This window comes from Canis lupus, chromosome 13 (assembly GCF_003254725.2).
Source record: "Canis lupus dingo isolate Sandy chromosome 13, ASM325472v2, whole genome shotgun sequence".
Lineage (NCBI taxonomy): Eukaryota > Metazoa > Chordata > Mammalia > Carnivora > Canidae > Canis > Canis lupus.
In genome coordinates this window covers 54,064,506-54,086,783 of record NC_064255.1, presented here as the reverse complement: position 1 = coordinate 54,086,783, position 22,278 = coordinate 54,064,506, and positions in this window count along the sequence as shown.

The window sequence follows — 22,278 nt, the reverse complement described above, 5'->3', positions numbered from 1 at the left end:
GAGTCAGACATATAACTGACTGAGCCACCTAGGCACCCCTGTTTTAAGTGATTTTTAAAACACAGGGAACATTTCATTCCTAGTGGGATATACACCAAGAGGGAAAAAAAGTGAAAGAAAAAAATTCTCAAGCTATTTACTTATATTTTTGAGTGCTAGTACTGTTTTCCTGAGTGTGCTATACAGATAAAATAAATTAATAATAATGATGTCACTGAAAACTGCAATTTTGGTCATGAGTAAAGGAGGCTCATATGTTAGAGGAATTTGAATAAAAACCCTGAATTCCTGAATTTGTTAAATTTGAACTGGAGTGTAAACATGAATATACATATACATATATATATTTTTTAAATATGCCCTACTTCTTTTCATAAAAATGCCTACACAGGAACAATAAATAACCCTCTCAAACAGAGTTTGGCTTCCAAATACCATTTCTCACAAAGGAACCAGAGTTTCTCGAACCTTTTTAGAATTCAAGCTGGGGCAGAAAATATACAGGTTGAGCCTAGAACATGTTATCAGACCAGACAGTAAGAAAGCAAACATTATGGATCATGTCAAAAGGACCCAGGAGTCCACTGGCAAGAGCTCCCAATATTCAAAACTGAGGAAATTTCAGCTTGAATAACAATAATTATTATATAAATGCTTGAAAACACACATCAAATGTTTAAAATTATAAGATCTCAATAATATTTATTTTTAAAAACCTAATTGGAGATTTTGCAAGGATACTAAGGAACTAGCTCATTATTTTGAAATATAATAAAGAAATGACTCAAGCATCTCTCCAACATTCTATCCACTATGCTCTGAACTCAGATAAAGAATTGATGGAGAGAGATCCCTGGGTGGCTCAGCGGTTTAGCACCTGCCTTCCTTCCTGGTGTGATCCTGGAGTCCCAGGATTGAGTCCCACATCGGGCTCCTTGCATGGGGCCTGCTTCTCCCTCTGCCTGTGTGTCTCTCCTGAATAAATAAATAAAATCTTAAAAAAAAAATAAACAAAGAGTTGATGGAGAATTTTTATTATCTAAGTATTTTGAGCAATAACTGAAAAAGAATGATTTAATTAGAATATTACCTTTTACAACCTTTTCTAGCAGTGGTCATGAATGGCTGCTAAATTCACAAAAAGAAAGACGAGTCAATCTTATGACTCTACTAAGGGACATACACCACCCCCTACCGAGGAGCTTGACCAGAAAATAAAATAAAATAAAGACTCAATGCAATCAATGTATAGGAAAAAGAACAGATGACCCACGTAGAAATATCACGAGGTGCAATCAGCACAATTCAGACTGTGAGACACTCTATTACACAAACTATAAGTTTTCTTCAACAAAAAATCACAAGAAAAATACTAGGGAGACAGAAGTAGAAGCTATAGAATGAAAGAGACTTAAGAGACATGCCCATCAAGTGCTATGTGTGGAATTTATTTGAATTTTGACTTGAATAAAATTCTTAGAAAGAGTGAGATATTAATTGTGGGAATTTAAACATTTTTTGTATGTTTAATCATAGTAAGAGATCCCTGCTAGTGTTTTTATATAATAGTAAAGGCTATATTTTTAAATGAGTCACCTTTTAGAGATAAATTGAAAATATATACAAATGATGTAATATATCTGATGTTATCTCCAAAACTATCCAAGAGAAAGAAATAGAAACAAGATGAGAGTATAAATGACCCAACTGGACATAAAGTTGATAACTATAGAAGCTGGTGATGAGTATATGGGATTATATTACATAATCTCTCTTTTTTTTAATATGTTTAAATGTTTTCATCATAAAAAGATGTGAAATGCTTAAAAAATTAAATTAAATTAAATAAGCATCTGTCTAACCAGAACCAAAATCAAAAGGGAAAATAGAATAGAAGCTCTTAAGAAGTTAATGGCCAAGGGAAAATTTTCGAGAAACCCTCCATTTCCGGTGTCCTCCTCTAGGAGCTCCTTGACCAAAGTCAAGTTTTGCTCTTTTGCATATTTTGTCTGGAAGAAGTGATGCCTCCAAAAAAGCTAATGAATTTAACGAAAAAAAAAAGAAAGGAAATACAAAGATATTTTAACATCATGGGCTCCATCCTTGAACTGAACTTGGAAATCAAACTTTGAACAAATTTACAAAGCAATAAGAACAGAAGTCAAATCTGTAATCATTATTTTCCCACATCTCTATCTGAAAAAAAAGAACTGAGGAGGGAACACCACATACAACAGAAAAACAGATCCATAATTGATCTGCTGTGTATTTATTCATTTAGTAGTGCTTTATTAAGCATGAAAACAAAACTACAAAATTGGAATGGCCATATAGAGAAATGGAAGGAATGATAAATATACTAATTTTTTAATCCATCATGTCTATTTTTTGATCCACCATAAACCTCTAGGGTCCATGCGTCAATACAAAGATGTTTAAGTATATTGCATAAGTTTATAAAGTTAACTTTAATGAGTACCAAAATAAAAGTATAAACCTTTCAAAATAGCAGAAATAGAAAAAAATATCAAAAAACCTAAAACAGCAGAATCTGTAAACAAAACACAGAAAATATAATTGGCAGTCTGACACATAATGTATATAGAACATACTACTATGATTGTAGAAATTTTCTTTTGAACAGATTATGAAACATTTATAAAAATTTATCATATGAAATCTTCAATAATTTGCCAAACATGTTTTAAACTACAGGATCCATTAGCTAATTATGTAATAACTCTGAGAAGTTTTTGAACTTAGAAAGAAACAAAAATACCAATTGGAAGTTTTCAAACTTTATCTTAAACCACTCTGGTTAGAACATACTTAAGAACCTAAATGTCTGATTATTTAGAAAATAACTGTAGCAGCAATTAAAATTCTTCATGAACAGTCTATTTCTCCTTGTTTGGTGGGTAGATAGTATACACCCTTCCTATTTCACACTTTGATATTTCCATATCAGTAAGCATTTGCACAATTTCACAGATTAAACATCCTTCCATTCCTCACTTACTGATCATGCCACTTCCCTCATAAATAAAATTCAATAAATGCCTGTTTTTGTTTCCAAGCCCTGTGTCCTATTCTATTCTAGTCCTTATGGAGTATCTGTCTTAATGCTTACAACTTTATAAGATATCTTGATCTCTAAAAGGGCTAGTCTCCTATTCCTCATTTCATTCTTTAGAAACGTCTTTGCTATTCTTGGCCCTTTTACTCTTCCATGTTAATAGGGACATATAAAGTTCTTTTTTGCACATTTTTGTATTTAAAACATATAAACAGTATTGTGCTGGAAACCTTACTATTACTTTGTTTTGTTTTTTCACAAATAATTATGTTCTTAAAAGTTATCAAGTTCTCTGTGTATTTCTAGTCAGAATTTTCAGCTGCTACAGGATATGTTGTACAACATAACACATTGCACTTGTCCATTTCCCCAGTGATAGGTAGAGTGCCGCTAACACTTTGCTACTACAAATCAGCATCCATGTCTCCTTACACCCTGGGTAGAACTTTTCTGGGACGTACACATAGGAGCTTGATTTCTGAGTTGTTGGCAGGTATACTTAATTTCACCAAGTGGTAAAAGATGTTGGACAATGAAGTTGAGCCAGTCTATACTTTCAACATCAGTGTACAAGATTCCTTTCTACCTAAATATCTCCCAGCACTTGGAGTTATAAAACTATACATCATTGTTTCACAATCTGATGAGTACAAAATAATATCACATTTTAATTTTAATTTCTTGTACAAATTAGTTTGATTACAAATAAATTTGAGCATCTTTTAATATAATGATTAGTCATCTAGGTTTCCTTCATTTGCATTTTACAACTTCACCTTTATTGGGTGCTTGCTATCTTTTTTTGTAACACAGGAGTCTTATAAAGAATGAAATTATACTCATATTTTTTAATCAAGAATATTGAATCTTGGAACAGAATACCACAAAAGGAACATTATTTTGACCTTTGAATTCAGTCAAAACAACACCCCACATTGGGACTTTTCAGGTATGTAAGCAAAGGAACTCAGAAACGTAAAGAATTAATAGACCTTAAAGCACAAATTCTTAAACAAGAAAGCAGAAAGGGCAAGCAAACTAAATAAAAAACAATAAAATACATTAATAAAGCCAAATTGGTTCTCATAAAATTATAATATAAAATAAGTATTTTTAATTGGTATCAAGAGAAAAAGAAGATAAAAAGTATTGTTAGGCATCTCTGCAAACATAACTATAAATAAAATGGAAATGTAAAATATATAAATGACTTTACAATTTTACCATTAAGGGTTTTGAAGATAGAAATAAAATTATCAAATTCCACATTCATAAAGTCAAAGGATTATTTTTCATTAAAAAGTATGGAGAGAGCAAATATTATAAGACTCTGGTAAATACAAGAACAGAATAACGAAGTTCTAGTCAATATAATAAATAATAACAAATGAGTATGAGTAAAATAAGAGGAAAACTATCATTTGTGTAGGTGACATAATTTTACACCTAGGCAATAAGAATATAAATTCAGGCCCTATTAGATTTACTAAATATCAAGATTGTCATAAGCTACTCATCAGTGAAAATCAATAGTTTCTCTGTAAATAGCAACAACCAGATATAAAAGAAAACATATTGTCAGCTTGGAAGTTATCACTCCATTGTAACTGTAAGTAAAAAGTTGAACAGGCTGAGAACTCAACAACTCTTCTAGGATCCTAGACAGTAGGGACTTAAGACACTCTGGGCAGAGGAAAATTCTCACAGGCCTATAGCAAAGGGAGGAGGGGAACGAACATTTAGACTTACACCATAGCATTTGGTCCTTCTTGACCACCTCAGGTGAAACTAGTTAACCAGAGCCTAACCTGCAGGGGTATTATCATAACCTAACGTGGGGGAAGTCAATTCCTAATTCCAGCTCTAGCCTTCCATGTGAGAGAAGGGAAATCACCCAACTCCAGCCCAGTCTAGCCATCTTTCCTACTTAAGGGAAGTTGGAGCAGGGGATGAGAAACTCTGGTGAGGCATACAGCCCAGAGGCATAGGCTCACCAAAAGACAAACTTGACAAGAACACAGAACACTTCCCCCTCCTCTGCATACCTCAGCACCACATCACTAAAGGCCTATTTACAGCAGGCCCTTTTAGCTCGTGCATCATGTCTAGTTATCAAGAGAAATTTGTAAAGCATACAAAAAGATAAAATTCAGTGTAAAGAACCTGAACAGGGGCGCCTGGGTGGCTCAGCTGGTTAAGCATCCGCCTTCAGCTCAGGTCATGATCCTGGGGTCTTGGGATTCAGCCCACCTCGGGGAGCTTGCTTCTCCCTCTCTCTCTGCTCCTCCCCTGACTCTCTCACCTCTCTCTCAATAAACTAATAAAGTCTTTTTAAAAAATTAAATTAAATTGAAATTAAAAAATAGAGAACCTGACAAGCATCAGAACCAGCTATGACAAGGATGTTGGATTTATCAGACCAGGACATTTAAGACAACTTTGATAAATGTGTTAAGGGCTCTAATGGATAAAGTAGACAGCAGCAATTAGAGATGTGCAATGCAAGGAGAGAGATGGGAATCCTAAGAAAGAACCAGAGGGAAGTTTAACTTTCTGGGTGAAATCTAAAACTGGTCCCAGAACAGGGAGGGCCAAAAGAAACCAAGCAGAGAAGGGGGGCACTCCAGGTTGGTAGGCAGCAGTTTAATAAGCAAGGCAACTTACTTTCGAGGCTTATCTTGGCAGCTGCAAGACAAGTAGATCTCCTCCAGAATCTTAAAAGCTTATATATAAGCCTTAATTGGGTTTAGGCATTTATTCAGTCCAGAAGGTCCTAGCAGCACCTTACTCCCAGGCCTATGTCTTTGAAAAGGGCTACAGCTGGGGGAAGCTCAGAGGGAATGTATATTTCAAGGACAGGGGAGGGGTGAGGAGCCTCTGATGTCCTGGGTCAAGTTCTGGGGTCAACGGTCACATCCTCTTGATGACCTCCTCCAACCATTTATTGACTAAAAATTTGTAGAACCTTAATGAAAGGAAATTTTCAGTATCTATCACCTCTAGAAATTTATTTTTTAAAATATCCCAATATTTTTACAAGCTACCCATTTGTTTAAAGAAAATAAAATGCCCACCAAAACAAGAAAATGATTACGTTATAGTTTTCTCTATTAAGCAATACTAGTAGCAATTTAAAATAGGATAGTTATTCTGAATACAAGAGTTTCTTTTCCAGGGCACTGTCTGGCTCTTTATTTCAGCTCAGGTCATGATCTCAGGGTCTGAAATGGAGCTCCAACTGCGGCTCTATGCTCAGTGGGGAGTCTGCTTGAAATTCTCTCTCTTCATCTGTCCCTCCTCCCTCTCTAAAGTAATAAATAGATAAATCTTTAAAAAGAAAGATAATTTTCTCTTCCTATATTGAGTTTTAAAATCAGGTGGCAAAAAATACATTGAAAATTATTACTTTTATCATTCATTTATAAATAAATAAATTAGACACCATTTGTGTGAGAAAGAAGGTATGCATATGTCTGTATACATGTTCCTTTATTGTTAAATCCATAGAATTATGTCTGAAATGATTCACAGCAACTGGCAAAGGTTGTAGCTAGAATAGGGAAGAAAGAAGATTTCCTATTTTAATTTTTTCATCTATATGGTTTAAATGCCTTACAATAAAATGTACTAATGAATTATTTGAAAACTCAATAAATTTTATTTTAATGAGTCAAAGCCATGGTCTTGAGCAAATCTGAAATCTCAAAGTTTTAACTTCATTATATATAAAATAAGTGGAATTACCTAGATATTCTCAAGATCCAAAAGGCCTAGAGTCAAGTCCAGATCTGGTATTCAGAATCAAGATGATTTGGAAATTCAGTTTCCACATGAGTGATAGGGATAAAAGGAAGTGGCTAATTTATGAGTCTCTGTTGAAAACCAAATTCCTGCAAAATTGCAAAAAGTCAAAGAAATCCAATGTACTATTATTATTACAGTCTTGTAGCTCTATGGATCTATCAGCAATATATCCTGTTGCCCATAGAATAACACAATTATATACCCAATTATATTCTATAATATATTCTATATAAATAATTTTATATGTGTAAAATATTTTCCTTACTCTTAGAATATAACCTTTTTTCTGTAATATGCTCCTCTGTCCTTTGGTAAGCCTGAGCCTTATCTACAAAGTGTCCAGACTAGTAATATTAATAAGATAGATATTAGCAAGAAATTCTGTTCCTAAAGAAGTTTCATATTCTTTGAAATTATTTCATCTTTATTTATAAGTGAAATTTACAATTTAATTTAACTAAAAGAACTGATTTCTCCCTTTTGAGAGAAAAAATGAAAATAGCACCATGATTTCTTGGAATAGTTTTTACACATCATAGAGTATTAAATAGATGCCAATTGATTTCTCCTCACTTGATTGTCTCCATGTCAAGGTAAGTCTAGCCAGCCTCACCTCTAACTTTCTCATTCCCCTAAGCTTTAACAAACGGATTCTTCCTAATAGAACAATTATGTCCATGTAACTAAATCAATCATTCTTCCTGAGTCATGGGCTTGCATTTACTTGTCTGGATCAGGAAGGCTGAGGATAATGGGCCATTAAGAACTGTGAGTTCCTAGCCACAAAAAACCATGAGGCTTACTGGCAAAGAATGGGTTTTTAGATAAGAATAAAAATCTTATGAGGGTCAATTTGTGTGTAATTCATTTGGAAGACTGCCCTTTCCTTTAAAGCCCCACAGTGACAGAGTTGCTTATTTTTACTTTAGAACAATTATTTTAAATTGGGACCATACAGTTATGGAATTACTGACACTGGAAATCTTTTCTGAAAAACAAACAAATCATCTCAGATTATAAACTTCAACATCAGATTAATAACCTAAAGCTGTTTTGAAAGAAAGAAATGTGTCTTTGTAAAAGTTAATGTTAAGTCATATCCAAAATCTGGAGAAAGAGTAACTAAACATTTCAAGCAGGATTCTATTTGAATTTTTTTTAATTCCCCAAACTAAGCAGCGTATTTGAATTGATAATTTTCCAAATTTGAGTTAAAAAAAATCCTCCACTCCCACTTGAATTCAGCCATTTGCAATAAGAAAAATAAGTGTGTGACTCTACAGTTCTAGAAAAAGGCAAATGTGAAAATGTTTCTCCTCAGTTTATCTCTAAGGTCCCTTCTACCTACGCAATAATATAAACTGTAAGCTTAAGACAACCATCCTGCAGAGGCATAAAAACAAAAAACAAAACTTCACTACTTATCAAGAAAAGACTGTGTATGAAAACTGAGATACTACTCTATAGAGACACATAGAAGTCATGCCCTTTGTTTCCAGACCAGCACAAGGCCTCAGTCCATAGGATAACCTGTTTGGAGAACACATTTTCTTTGATCATTCTTCCCTTGTTTGCAGGCTAGCACTCGGAAGGAGCAGCGCAATGCCTAGAAGCTCTTTCTCAGAGAGACTATTTATTTATGGGACAGGAGGGCTAATGACACCAATGGGAACCATTGGTGGTAAATTTGCATCTCACCTGTGCACATTAACCCAGTAAAATCAGGTTTCTCTGTTTCTTAAAAGGTCCTATACCTGACAAAGTGACCTGCATTTTGGCAGCCATTCTTTCAAATCAAGCCCTCTAGCAAAAAGCAAATGCCCTTGAATATAAGGCAAAACCAAACAAAACAAAAAACAGAAAACAAAAGGCATTCAAAGGTGCCACAAGGTTAGTTTTCATTTTTCTTTCCATTGTATATTAAAATTGATCTAATGAAAGAGAATAAAGTATTGGATGAACTCTGTAGCAGTTTAGAAAGTTTTCTCCTATTATTGGTAAAGGGGATAGATAGACTTTTCTATAGTTTGTGGTCTTGGGGTTTTTAAATTAATAATGATTCCTTCCAATAGTTATTAGCTAAATAGCTATTCTTTGTTAATGACTTTTGTTATGTCTAATGGACCATGTTTTAGCAAGAACTGCATTTCTAAACCACAGATTCATGGTTTTAAATTATTTTCAAAAACATTTCTTTACTTCCCCAATAAATTCTTTTTTTTATAATTTCATAAATATAAAGTGACACACAGATGGTAAATATAGGACCATAATTTTGTGGGTGAGAAAGCTAAATCCTATGTGCAAGTTAAGGATTTTAGAATCCCAGCTGTTGATTCAGCTGCCGCAGCAAAATCTCCCAAATGTGGTATTAGTGGTAGCTACCAGGTGCCGAGCTCACTCACCACTCCTGCTTCCAAGAGTGACCTGAGGTGACCCCAATTTGAAAGCCAACTTATTTGCAAAATATCTGTTTTCCGAAGAACAGGACTATATCACCTTTCCACACCTTGGTCTCACTGGCACCCTGGGCTAGCTAGAAGGAAAAAATCACTTTTCCAAGTCACACAGGATGGCATATAACAATACCACTTACGCTGAAATCCCTTAAGAATATAAGGTCTATGTCTACTTTGCCCCATGCTCTATCCCCTGTCTAGATTGAACAATGCCTTAAAAGAATCTGTTTGGAAGAGGAAGCTGGGAGATTTATTACTCATTTTCAGGACAAACCTAAGAATTTTATACTGTTGGAGTTTGGTTTGTTTCTGAAGGTAACCCCCTAGTTGACCTGCAGAAGCCACAAGGTAGTGCATGAGGGTTCTTACTCTTTGTACTAATGTAGAAGGAGGAAGGAAGAAAAAAATTTTAAGTATAAATTATTTACAGTATTTTCATTTCTGAATATTTATCCCTTTTGACTAATCAGTCGTATGGATTAAAATATATTTTTTAAATATCAACAGAAAAAAAAAAGTTTTGCCACACAGTGGAACGAAAGACACAAACAACTACTATTCCTCTAGAAGAAGAAATTCTTCCTTCTAAATTTGGGGCATGACTAACCTGGCAGGGTCAGGATATATTTTAATGGTGGAAAGGTCCAAAGTAATTAGATGAGCACTGTAGACAATCTTATGCAATACACTGCACTTTTTAATTGCTCATTTATTTGAGACATGCTGATGTGGCAAAGAAGTTTCTGCATATCTTTTTAAAGTAAAAGTGTAAAGTTAATAAAACATGTTTTTTTTTAAATAGGAAGTAGGTCTTTTATAGCTTAAAGGATTCACGTTTGTCCATACAAGCAAGTTATTCATGCATGTCTCTCCAACTTAGTTCTATTATCTGCAAATTTCCTTCCTAATATTCTTGATTCCTTTAATTAATTCACTTATATTACTGAGATCCTATAGTATATGAGGTATCCATCTAATCAGCAGATACAGTGAAGAATAAGACCTATATATTTTCCTGCCTTAATAGAATTTGTGGTATAGAAAAGAAGAGGAGAGAGATCAAATATACAATTGCACTGATAAGTTCATGAGTGAGTGAATGAATGAATGCTAACTTTGATAAAACCATGAGAAAAATATTTGAAAAATAAAAGTAGAGTAAATAGAAGGCCATGAAAAGAATTATAGGGAGCCTATATCATCTGCAGATGAGGAAGGCTTCCTGGCAAAGGTGACATTTAACAAGGAACCAAATGATGCATAGGCTATCCAACTGAAGAAGTGAGGGAAGCACATTTTAGGAAACCACTTCAAGGGGTAGAGACCAATAGAAGACAAATTATAATGTTTTCACAAGAAAGTTATTGTCCTATCAGAAAAAGTTATGCAGGTTAATTCGTGTAAAGACGGGACTTGCCCAGTTAAGATTTCTGCTGCATAAACAATTCTCAAGGGTCTTCACACTATCAAAATATGTATTCAAATGATTCCTTCAGAAATCTGATTCTTAATAAAAACAAAAATAAAAAACAAACAAAAATAGCTTTCACTCCCAAATATGATATTCTATAGAGAACTATTTAAATATGTGGACTTTAATTCTGCATTCTATTTAAGAAATTGTAGTTAATGTAAGTGAACTTAATATGGCTTTGTTTTACAAGGTTGCTATAAAGAATCATAAGTTGCTTTCAGAGAATTTGGAGAAAAAAAAGAAGCCACACATAATATGCACATATATAATTCCAGGGTTTAATTTATAAGACAGGCCTAATCAAATGAATAATAAAGAAGACATCTCTGTTTACTTTTCCATATGTTAAAAATGATTTATAAATGTTTCTGTATTCTTATCAAGATTTTACCCATTCAAATTTCTTCAGTAAATATGTGTTACATACCTACTATTGCCAGATCTTGTGCTTGGTACTGGAATTGGAAAAATGAATAATAACCAGTACTAGGCTTCTATTAAGAGGTGATAGTGGAATCACCTGAAAACTCTAAATCTTTTTTAACCAATTTAATGTTTTCATGGGTGTAATTAATATTATAATTCTTCTATGTGTGATGAATATAGTATGTTACAAGCTATTATAAAGAAAAGCTCAGAGGCAAAGAGAGGAGAACCTTCTAGAGGAAGTGGTCAAATCCATTTGGTCATGAAAGAGGAGTAGATGTGTATAGGGATCCTAAGTAAGGACTATGTTTTACACAGTAAGAATAGCATGCATGAAGCCGTGAATGTGGAGGAAAACCTGAAACACTAAGGTAAGAATGAACCCAAGGAGATCATGTCTATGTAACAAAGATGAGAATAAAACTAGGCAATTATATCCTTAACCAAGGTAGTAATGAAAGATTAATCACAGAATTATGTCTATAGACACAATTCTGCTTTTTCTTTTAAGGCATTTGTTTCATTTGGCATTATTTTTCCAAATTGTACAGGAAAGTTTAAAACTGAAACATAAAAACCTCCCTACATTTGCCACATGAACCTTGAGTTCCAATCCACACACATTATCACTATTAGTGGTTTGTCAAATTTTATTACATTATGTAAACTAAGCTTTTCAAGCTTGGTCTATAGGATGTTTGTTAAGGAGAGGAGTGGAGGAAAGAGAAGAGGATTTAGGGGACAAACAGAGTGATAAAGTGGGTATAACCATTATTTGAAAATATAGATGTAGGTGGTCAAATTTATCAGCTTCTTTGGAAGGGGGGAGAGGAGTGTAGTTATTGCCGTAAGATCAGTCTGATTCCCGATTAGATTGGATACAGGATTCCTGAGTATTTCTCATGGATCAGGTGTGTGCTATACACACGAGAGAAGTATTTTGGTTTTTTATTATTTATTTATTTTTTTAGTAATGTCTACACCCAATGTAGGCTCAAACTCATGATCAAGATCAACAGTCATAGGATCTTCCAACTGAGCCAGGCAGGCACCCCAAGAGAGAAACCTTTTAAATACTACCCAAGAGAACCACCTTCTGTGCTATGAGCCCACAAGAAAGAATATTTATAGGGTAGACTGACAAAAAGGTGGACATTTGACAGCTAGATAAAAATGCATTTACCATATCATAGATGTATATTCAATTTTTTCCAAGAAAGATGCCTTCAAAATATCTACAAAATTTCCTGCAAGATAAAAAGCTAATTTTAAATACACGTTAGCCCCATAGCACACAAAACCATTCTTTTAGGATACCATTCAAGTTAGAATAACAATAACAGTAATTATAATGAATACATATAATATTTGCCAGACACTGTTCACACATATACATGTGCACATATCATATTTTATCAATTTCAATAAGCCCACACTCTCATATGATACTTTTGAAATCCAGATACATTTTACCATTAGTAGAATTTTATGATTAGCTATTAATCAGTTATGGCACAGTTGTCATTGACTGCATACCTTTATTTGGTTGCTTCTATGGCATGACTGGACAACTACTCCTCTAAATATTTTAATCAATAAGCCACTTGAGGATCTTTTGAAGACAAAGTATAAGTCCCAATTGCTGTCTAAAACCCTTTTCTTAAATAAAATAAAATAAAATAAAATAAAATAAAATAAAATAAAACCCTTTTCTTGATATCTTCTGATAAATTAAAGATACTCTCCTCAAAACTTGTAAGAAGGATGTCAGCCATGTGTACAAATATTCCATACACAGTAATAGAACATTCTTTTAAGAAATGGCCTATCACTAATAATGTTCAGGGCATAGAGAAGAAAAGCATGTAGGAAAACACAGACATTAATGACAGTGAAAAAATGATTCCAACATGTTAGACTGAATGTTAAAACATTTGAGAACTACATTAATAAATGATCTCACTTATAACTTCCTTTGTTATCTGTATCTTAGAATGGTGAAAAAACTATGTATAAATAAATGCAAAAGTTATTTCAATAATTAAAAAATAAATAGTAACGTGATTTAAAGTAGTATTGTATCACATTTTCATTGGCAATATTTGTTTTTCTCTTCTTAGTGGTACATCAAATAAGTGTGGTTTACAGCCATTCGCATCTCAGATTCCATTAAATATGTTATATTATTTCATTTCTCACAACAGCTCTATGGAATAAGTAATATTTTCCCATTCTCTTTTCTCTCAAACCATTGAAGGTCAGAAAGAAAAGCTTGTCAGTGGGGAAAGAAGTGAGAGAGAACAAGAAAAGAACCAGAATATCCTTTTACCCAAAAGCAGGCAGCCGACCCACAGAAGGTCAGGGATCTGGGAAAGGTCTTATCTTTGAATGAATACTGAAGTGTCAGTCAACGTAGTGAATCAGAGACTTGAAGTCCGTAAATACAGATCTGTTTTGCTATTGACACTAACCAAAATACTCCTATCAATGAAGAGGGTATTGAAAATTTAAGCATTTTCTCCAAAAACTAGGAAAGTCTATCTTGCTTGACCAGTGGAATAAAAAGAACAGGGAAAAATAAAAATAAAATTGCATTTATGATTATACTCTATTAATTTTTCCTATTTAATGTACCCACTACATATGAAGTCAGTTCCTATTTTGAAGGAAGTTTATACGAGGTTAATTAATGTAGGTGGCTTGTAGCTGGTTTCCTCTATGTATAGTAGATGAGCCAGAGAGAAAAGGACAAAGAGAGAGGTAGAAAAATAGAGACAGAAAACCCGAGAACCCTCTCCCCCCATCAATAGACCACATTCCTTGAATAGAGGACACTAATTGGTAGCTTTAGGTTATTGGGCAGGGCCAAGTGACAGTTTTTCCATTAAGGTATATAAATTCCCCTCCACCCCACCCCAATCCTACCCAAACAATATTTACAAATTCAGAAGTGTATATGGGATATGTTTTTTAGGGAAGAATGTCTTTTTTTCCTACAACCACTGTTTGAATCTATGTTTACCTCAAGTTTCACCATGCTTCTCTCTCAGAACTCAATGAATTCACCCCGGAAACCACTTGCAAACTCTTTCTTAAACCAGTTCCCTGGCTTGAGCCAAAAGGTAAAAGTCATTGCTGCCAGCCTAATTATTTACATGGGAAAAAAAAAAAAAAAAGGCAATTATTTAATGAATCACTGTGCTGATGGCTCCCTGGCCCACTCTCACTTGTACATGTTGACTCTGATTTTGGAGTTTTAGAGAAGATCTATGTATACGCCTAGTACCCAGGACCACAGTTTTCTTTTCTTACTCCTTCAGTTTTATCACCTGATATCTCTTCTCTAGGAATTCCTTAACCATTTGTTGTTCTGGTAGAAATATTTCTTGATTTCTAATGACAGTATTGCTGTTTTGTTGCCTTTTAAAGATTTTTCTGTAATTTCAGTAGAATAGACTCCTCAGGGGAGAGAAAATAGTTGCCTGAACTTAGTATTTGGAGACTCTTTTAAATGGTTGACTTCAGCCAGAGATATTTTTCAAATAATTGCAGTAATTCACAAAAATATATTAATTGGATCTATGATAGACTTTGAATGGATTTTCTAGATTTGGCTTAAATCATTCAAATAATTTAGAATTTACTTATTTATTTATTTGTTTGTTTATTTATTTATTCATTTGTTTTGGTATGGAGATGGTGCAAAGAAAGAGCTATTTTTGCATTTTCTAAGAATTAAAGCAAAATTAAAATGCCTTTTGAATCTACCAAGTTACTTGAGAACATCAGATTATGTTTTTATTCTCTCTATTTTTTTTTTAAGATTTATATATTTATTTGAGAGCAAGAGTATGTGTAGGAGCACCATGGGGGGTGGGGAGCAGAGGAAGAGGGAGAAAAGCAGGCTCTGCTGAGCATAGGAGCCCAAAGGGAGGCTGGATCCCATGACCTGAGACCATGATCAGAGTGGAAATCGGGTCAGATGCCTAACCCACTGAGCCACCCAGGTAACTTTATTCTTTTTATTTATTGAAAAGAGAGCAAGAGAGAGAGAGAGAGAGAGAGAGAGGAACTTTGTGATTCAGGTTGGCCACAGACTGGAGCTCGAAAATAGGAAATCCATGCCGCCTTTGTATCTTTTCTCAAACATGACTTTCTGCTCCCTAACTTCAGCTTACTTGTGGCTTGGGTATCTCAGGCTTCACCTCTACTTAAGACCTCTCACAGATAAAATTTAGCTGTTCCCATATTACTCACAGTGTTTTCCTCTGTCTCTTGAAAAGGCTAATCACATGAGGTTAGAGGTAGCTATGGCATAATAGAATGAATAATGGACCAAAAGTCAGAAGATCACAGTTGAAGAACTCACTCAGATGTTCAGTCAATAACTTTTTCTTTCCTGTAAAATAAGATTAATAAGAAATTTCAGAGGGAGGAGTCAGGATCACATTTGTACTAAAACAAAAGGGAAGGGCATTATAAAACCTATACAAAGCTTAGTTGTTCTTATTAATTGGAAAACATTATCTTTTATAGTCAGAAATGACATCATCTGGCCATAAGCCTAATTTAATGTAAATCACAAACATAAAAAAGGACATTTTTTCTTTCCCAATTTGAACATAACAGGACACAATTCAAAATGTATATTCACCACTTTAGAAAAAATACCCTGTTTTTTTAAGGTACTGGTTTCACTTCCTTACTAGTAAGTGAAGCAGGAAAGGTATATACAGGTCAGATGTAGCAGGCTAGACTATAAAAAAAATTACAAATAACTTCTGACCAGACCAAGGGATTTGTTTTCTCTAGAAGAATCTTTCAACTCCTAAAAAGTGAACTGTTCAGAAGTTCAGAAGTTCAGTTCAGTTAAGTACCCCAAAAATTTGGCAGTTGATCCAAATGTTATTTGAACCTTTAGAGCACATATAATTAGACTGGAAATCTTATTAAAACAGGATCACTGTCTGGTACTATTTCCACAAATTTTGCCTCTTTATATAGCCATAACAGAGGACTAGAAACATATGTAAAAGTAATTGATGAAAATTGCCCACATTTTTGTGAAATACAGGACAGGAGTAAAGTTGGATCATGCTCATGTATAAGGTTCAAGTTGTTTTAAATGCATTCCCATGTGGCAGTTCAAGAGGGTGAAAAGTGAATGGTCCAGGTGATGGCTCTCTCCTAAACTAAATTATGAAAGCAGATTAAATCCCAAGTAAAGAAAACCACCAATCTCTTTACATCTAGTAAAAAAAAAAAAAATCATTCCCCATTTAAAATCCAAATATATATATGTATCTATATGTAAATATACCCTTTGCTGATATTATATATATGTATGTCTATGTATATACACACATCTACTCTAGCATTTTGTGTGTGTATATGTGTGTGTGTGTGTGTGTGTGTGTGTGTGTGTGTAGATATTGATACATAGATGCAGATATAGATATTTATGTTAGGAATACCAGTCTTCTCACAGGCTGATAAAGATCTGCTTAGTCAATGATTATAAAATTCCTAAAAATAGAAATTGTATTGTCTTTTTAAATATATCAGCTATAAATAAATACATAAATAAATACATAAATAAATAAATCAGCTAATTTGATTCTTTATTCAACTGAGGACATCATGCTTGCAAATATCTGATATAAATTTAATTCCTCTACCTTCCCAAATAGTATTCTACAGCATAACTACATGTTATTATCAATGATTTCACTTTAAAACCCACTCAAGAATAACATGACTCTCAAAAACCCTAAAAAGTGTTCCCCATCCTTGTGTGAACACTGTAAACCCTATCATTGCCTCATTTCCTAGAGGGAAGAGAAAGAGGAAAGAACATTTTTTTTTTACTGCCACTCCATGTCAAGTTTTACTTCTCATATTATTTCATTCATCATCAGTCTAGCCTTGGGTGAAAAAAAAGTGCTGTGGGATTGTGCACATAAATGATAAATACTATTTAAATATCTGGGCAGTAGGGAAAACTAGTATAAATACAGAGACTACAACTTGAAGTCAAATTTTATTCCCTATTATTCAAAGTGGATTTTGAGGGACACCTGGGTGGTTCAGTGGTTGACTGTCTGCCTTTGGCTCGGGGCATGATCCTGGGGTTCTGGAATTGAGTCCCATGTTGGGCTCCCTGCAGGGAGCCTGCTTCTTCCTCTGACTATGTCTCTGCCCATCTTTCTGTGTCTCCATGAATAAATAAATAAAACCTTTTTAAAAAGTATATTTTGGTATATATATGCATATGGCATCCTACCTCTCAACCCTTAGGATAGAGAGAGGGAGGGAAAATGGAAGAGGGAGGGAGGGACAGAGGTTTATGCAGTTTGCCCACTCCAACTTGCTTGGATCAGTGTATCAGTTAGTGTTAGGTTTTCCTTTATGCAACAACAGAAAAAAACAGGGCTTACAGGGTCACACACACACACACACACACACACACACACACACACTGTAATTCTCTCTAACAAATAGTCCTGAGTGGAGATGGCAAAATCACAGTCATTCAGTCCCCAGATTTCTTGCTTCTTTTTCTAAAATCCTTGCTTCTGAGATCTTGAGGTTGCATGCCTCCTTGGGATCCAACAATTCTCAGGAATGAAAGTTTCTTATTAAAGACCTTTTTTTCCCCCATAAAAGAATATAATACTTATTTAACGATTATCTTTTATTTCAAAGAATTTCTTCACAAGTCATATTTCAAGGTGCCATCCTATGTATTTTGATTACCACCTTACTCAACAATACTCCCTATTTGAGTTGGAAACTAAAAAACAAACAAACAACAACAACAACAAAAAAAAAAAACAGGTCGTCTTGGAACATAGATTCACAGGGTGATACCAACCAAAAGAAATGAAATCCCTACTCTAATACTTCAGCTTCCTAGGCAGGCAGGTGACAAAGACTCTGAAACAATTTGTTTCTGAATCATTTTGCACAACTCAGCCAAAATGTGTTTTTTTTTTTTTTTTTGCAATAATTTTTAAAATTAGTACCTTTTCTTTTTACAAAAGAAAAAAATAATGGATGAAGAAATGCAAAGTAAATTTTCTAAAATCATGTAAAACAATAACAAGAAAAATAATCATGGAACCCAGAGAGAAATAACCTCACCCCATGTGGTCTTTTTCTTTAAATTTTTATTGGGGTAGATAGAATACACATAACTTTTGCCACTTTAACCATCTTACTTTATTTCTTATTTTAAGTAATTGCTACTTCCTATGGGGAGCTCAAACTCATGACCCAGAGATCGAGTCGAATTCTCTCCTGTTTGAGACAGCCGGGTGCCCCTCTTACCCCAAGTAGTCTTAATGCAGACAGCTCACTCTACCTATAAGACTACACACATGCTTTTAGAAATCCATCAGGATATGTTCTCAAGGCATATTCTAAATGGGCATTTAACTCCAAATTTATGTACAATTATAGTACAAGTCCTATTCCATTTAATAATTTCTCAGTGTTATTTGAACTGTCTAAGCCGTTCATATATAGTTTACATTCATAAATTTCACTTACGAATTCTTAGGTATGAGGGGCATCCCGGGGGGGGGGGGGCGGTGGGCCTCAGTCCTTTAAGCATCTGATTCTTGATTTCAGCTCAGGTCATGAACTCAGGGATGTAATATCAAGTCCCACACTGGGCTCCACTCTCGGGGAGGAGACTGATGAAGTTCTCTGTCTCTGGGCACCTGGGTGGCTCAGTTGTTGAGTGTCTGCCTTTGGCTGGGGTCATGATCCCAGAGTCTTGGGATCAAGTCCTACATTGGGCTCCCCGCAGGGAGCCTGCTTCTCTCTCTGCCTATGTCTCTGCTTCTCTCTGTGTGTCTCTCATGAATAAATAAAATCTTTAAAAATAAAAAATATTCTCTCTCTCCCCTCCTTACATCCCCTCCCTTCCTCTCAATTTTTTTTTTTTTTTCTGAGATGCAGTTGGCTGTCCCTCTCTTAACACTAACAGAAAAGGATCCTGAGATTTGAGATACTGGATAAAGAGCTAGAACTGGGCCTTAAGAGAATACGAGACTGTCTCATCCTAGAGTTATGTTTTTACTTATATCAATACCAAATTTTTTTAAAAAATGACCTAAAGACTAAATGCAATTTTGATTTTCCAGGAAGTCTAATATCCTCTACACCACTGTAGCATACATCAAATGCTATATTCAAGGCTCTGCTTTAAGAGACTGTGAGTTTCATTTATTTATCATCATAAATACAATTATTAAAACCATTATCTCACATTAGAATTTGCTCAATATTTTAACTATATTGTTTTCAAAAAATGTTTTTCTTCAATTTCCTTAACTATTGAAGAGACTGAGGAAGGCAGATAATCCTTACCCATCTTCATTCTAAAATCTTTTTTCACACTGAATTTAGCTAAAAAAGATTTAAAAATTAGTTGGGAAGTTTTATAACAAAATGAAGTTTTCATTTTCTATTTTGATTACTAAAGATTTCATTGCAGAATCCCTAGAAATCCTACTGGAGTATAGGCCTTAAATTGACACCTGTCAGAGGCAGCCAGCCCCACCAATTAATGGCAAATCATTTTTGCTGCTAAATCCTGGCAGCAGATCTTTTCTGTAGAAAAGAGCCTCCAGAAATCTCATGAACTGCTTTTTCCTCAGAGGGCAAGAGAAATGAACCTCTATATTAGCAGAAAGACAATATTAAACAGCTGCTCACAAGTCTCTCTCCAAAAGCACTTGATTTCTATAATAAACAGAATTAAATTGTGTCCATTTCTGGTCCTAAACAACAGGGCTGGGCTTTCAAATGTAGACCAGGCACATAAAACCTCACCGTAAAATCCAGCCTCTATCATAAATAGGATAGTCTAGGGAAATTCCAGATTGAAATTGTAAGCCAGAGCTTATTAACCAACTGCTTTAAAAGGACATAGGTAAGTTTTGTTTTAATTATTTTTTATCTTTATTCCTGGAAACCGAATTAAATTTTTTTTTTTGTTTGACAAAACAACAGGGTTTTTCTTTTTTTTTTAATTTTTCTTTTTTTTTGCCATCCTAATTGGGAATGAAGATAAAATTAAATTTGCCACTCTTGTTCAAATGCCAACACATGTCATTTGCGCCAAAATGGCTTTATCTGTATACCAGCCCCATCAATTTAAATCCACAAATATAAGAGACTGAGAGATTTAGTGCTTTACCTGTTGAGTAGCCAGTGAACAAAGAATTTCTTTTCTTTCATATGTAATCCTTACTAATGACATGAATGTACAAAAGGCCTAGTGAGAATAGCTGGATTGTTTCCAGGCTCCTTATGCCTCCCTAAAGTCTTCAAGGCTCAGTTGTTGTTTTGCTCTATGTGCCCTGAAGACATGAGAAGTAAGCTCTTGGATCTATCCACGTAGGACATGACTCCTTTGGTCTATTTATTTTAAGTACTCCCTCTTCAAATACTTGAATGAAAGAAAGTACTAGAAAGCAGAGGAAATAAAGGCAGAAAGCCCATAAGAAATATTTGAATGGCGAAAGGACTGAAGGGTAGACATTGTGGAAGACCTCTCTATTGTCTTGGATTTTTTTCCCTCTTTACCTGTGAATAGATTCTACCCTGAACTGCAAAATACAATAGTAATTTAAGCTTATAAACTTGCACAAGCTTTATGCCTCAGATTGTTAACTCAGGTGTGAGAGCCTGATAAAGGATAACATCCTGAATGAGAACCCTGACCATTCAGAGACAAGCACCACACTGCAAAATGGCCAGTTTGTTAACTTGGGCCATCTGAACAAATGTAAAGATTATCTTTGACATGATCTAGTTGCTTCAATAGTTAAAACCGAATTGTCTGAGGTGCTGCCAAATTCACTCAAAAAAGTGTTCAATTCAGTTCCTGAGTAACAGGCCTGATTAACAATGAGAGGAAATCATAGCAAACATTTATAAAAGTATATTTTTTAAAAACATAAATTTACTTTCATAAAATATATATGCATGACTGTAATACAAAGAAGAAAACAATTTGTAAGTGCCAGGAATTTCCAGATCACTGAGCAAAGAATAAAAATAGTAACCTCAAATTATTAAACACTATTTTAAGTAACTATTAAATAATGTCCTAAAAATCATACATGTGCTATATACAGTCTTTCATATTATTTAGTGAAATTGTGCATTTTCTCTAGCTATTACATTTATAAGAGTAGAGATACCTTGAAATTAAAAAAAAAGTCCTATAACACTATTTCAAAAGGTTCAACTGGGTGACATTGAGACTCTCATAATCTATTTTTTCTGCAGTAAAGATGCTTGGAAAATGAATAATTTATTTCATCAAGTAAGTATAAGAATGAAAGACAGTCTGAAAACTTACATACTAAAAGTTCTAAAAATAAAGAAATATTCAAATCCAACTAATTCTATGTCATACATATATGCATATATACATATACATGTATATATATATATATATATATATATATATATAATCAGCTGTTCTTCCCATTATTTGTCCTTTGAGATCCATTATGTTTAGGGAAGATATTATAAATAAATATACATAAAAGGAAGAAATTTTGTATTATGTATTTGTCTAAAAGTATGTGCACACATGCACATGACATGCATATTTCAGTCAGGATACAAACAATAGAACCTATTCTAGCACGTTTGGTAGAAAAGGAATTTATTAGTGAGTAGGTGGTCCCCAGAATCTCCATCATCATGCTCAGAAGCTACAGAGTCAGAGATATTTACCAGAAAAATATTAAAGCCTGATCATGGACATAGACATTAGGGCCTTTGCTACTTAGGCTCCAAAAAACTGAAATCTCTTCAACAGGCTCTTCTACAACTGCCAGAAAGATCCTCTAAGCACCTCCTTTCTTCACATCACTGTCTTCCAAATGGAATTCTTGAGTGGTGTATCTGGTAGCATATATTTTAACTATAAGAGAAACTGGGGAAGGTAGAATAAATGACAAATTCCCACTACAATCAATTTCTTGACCTCCCAGCATCACCAGATATTTTTC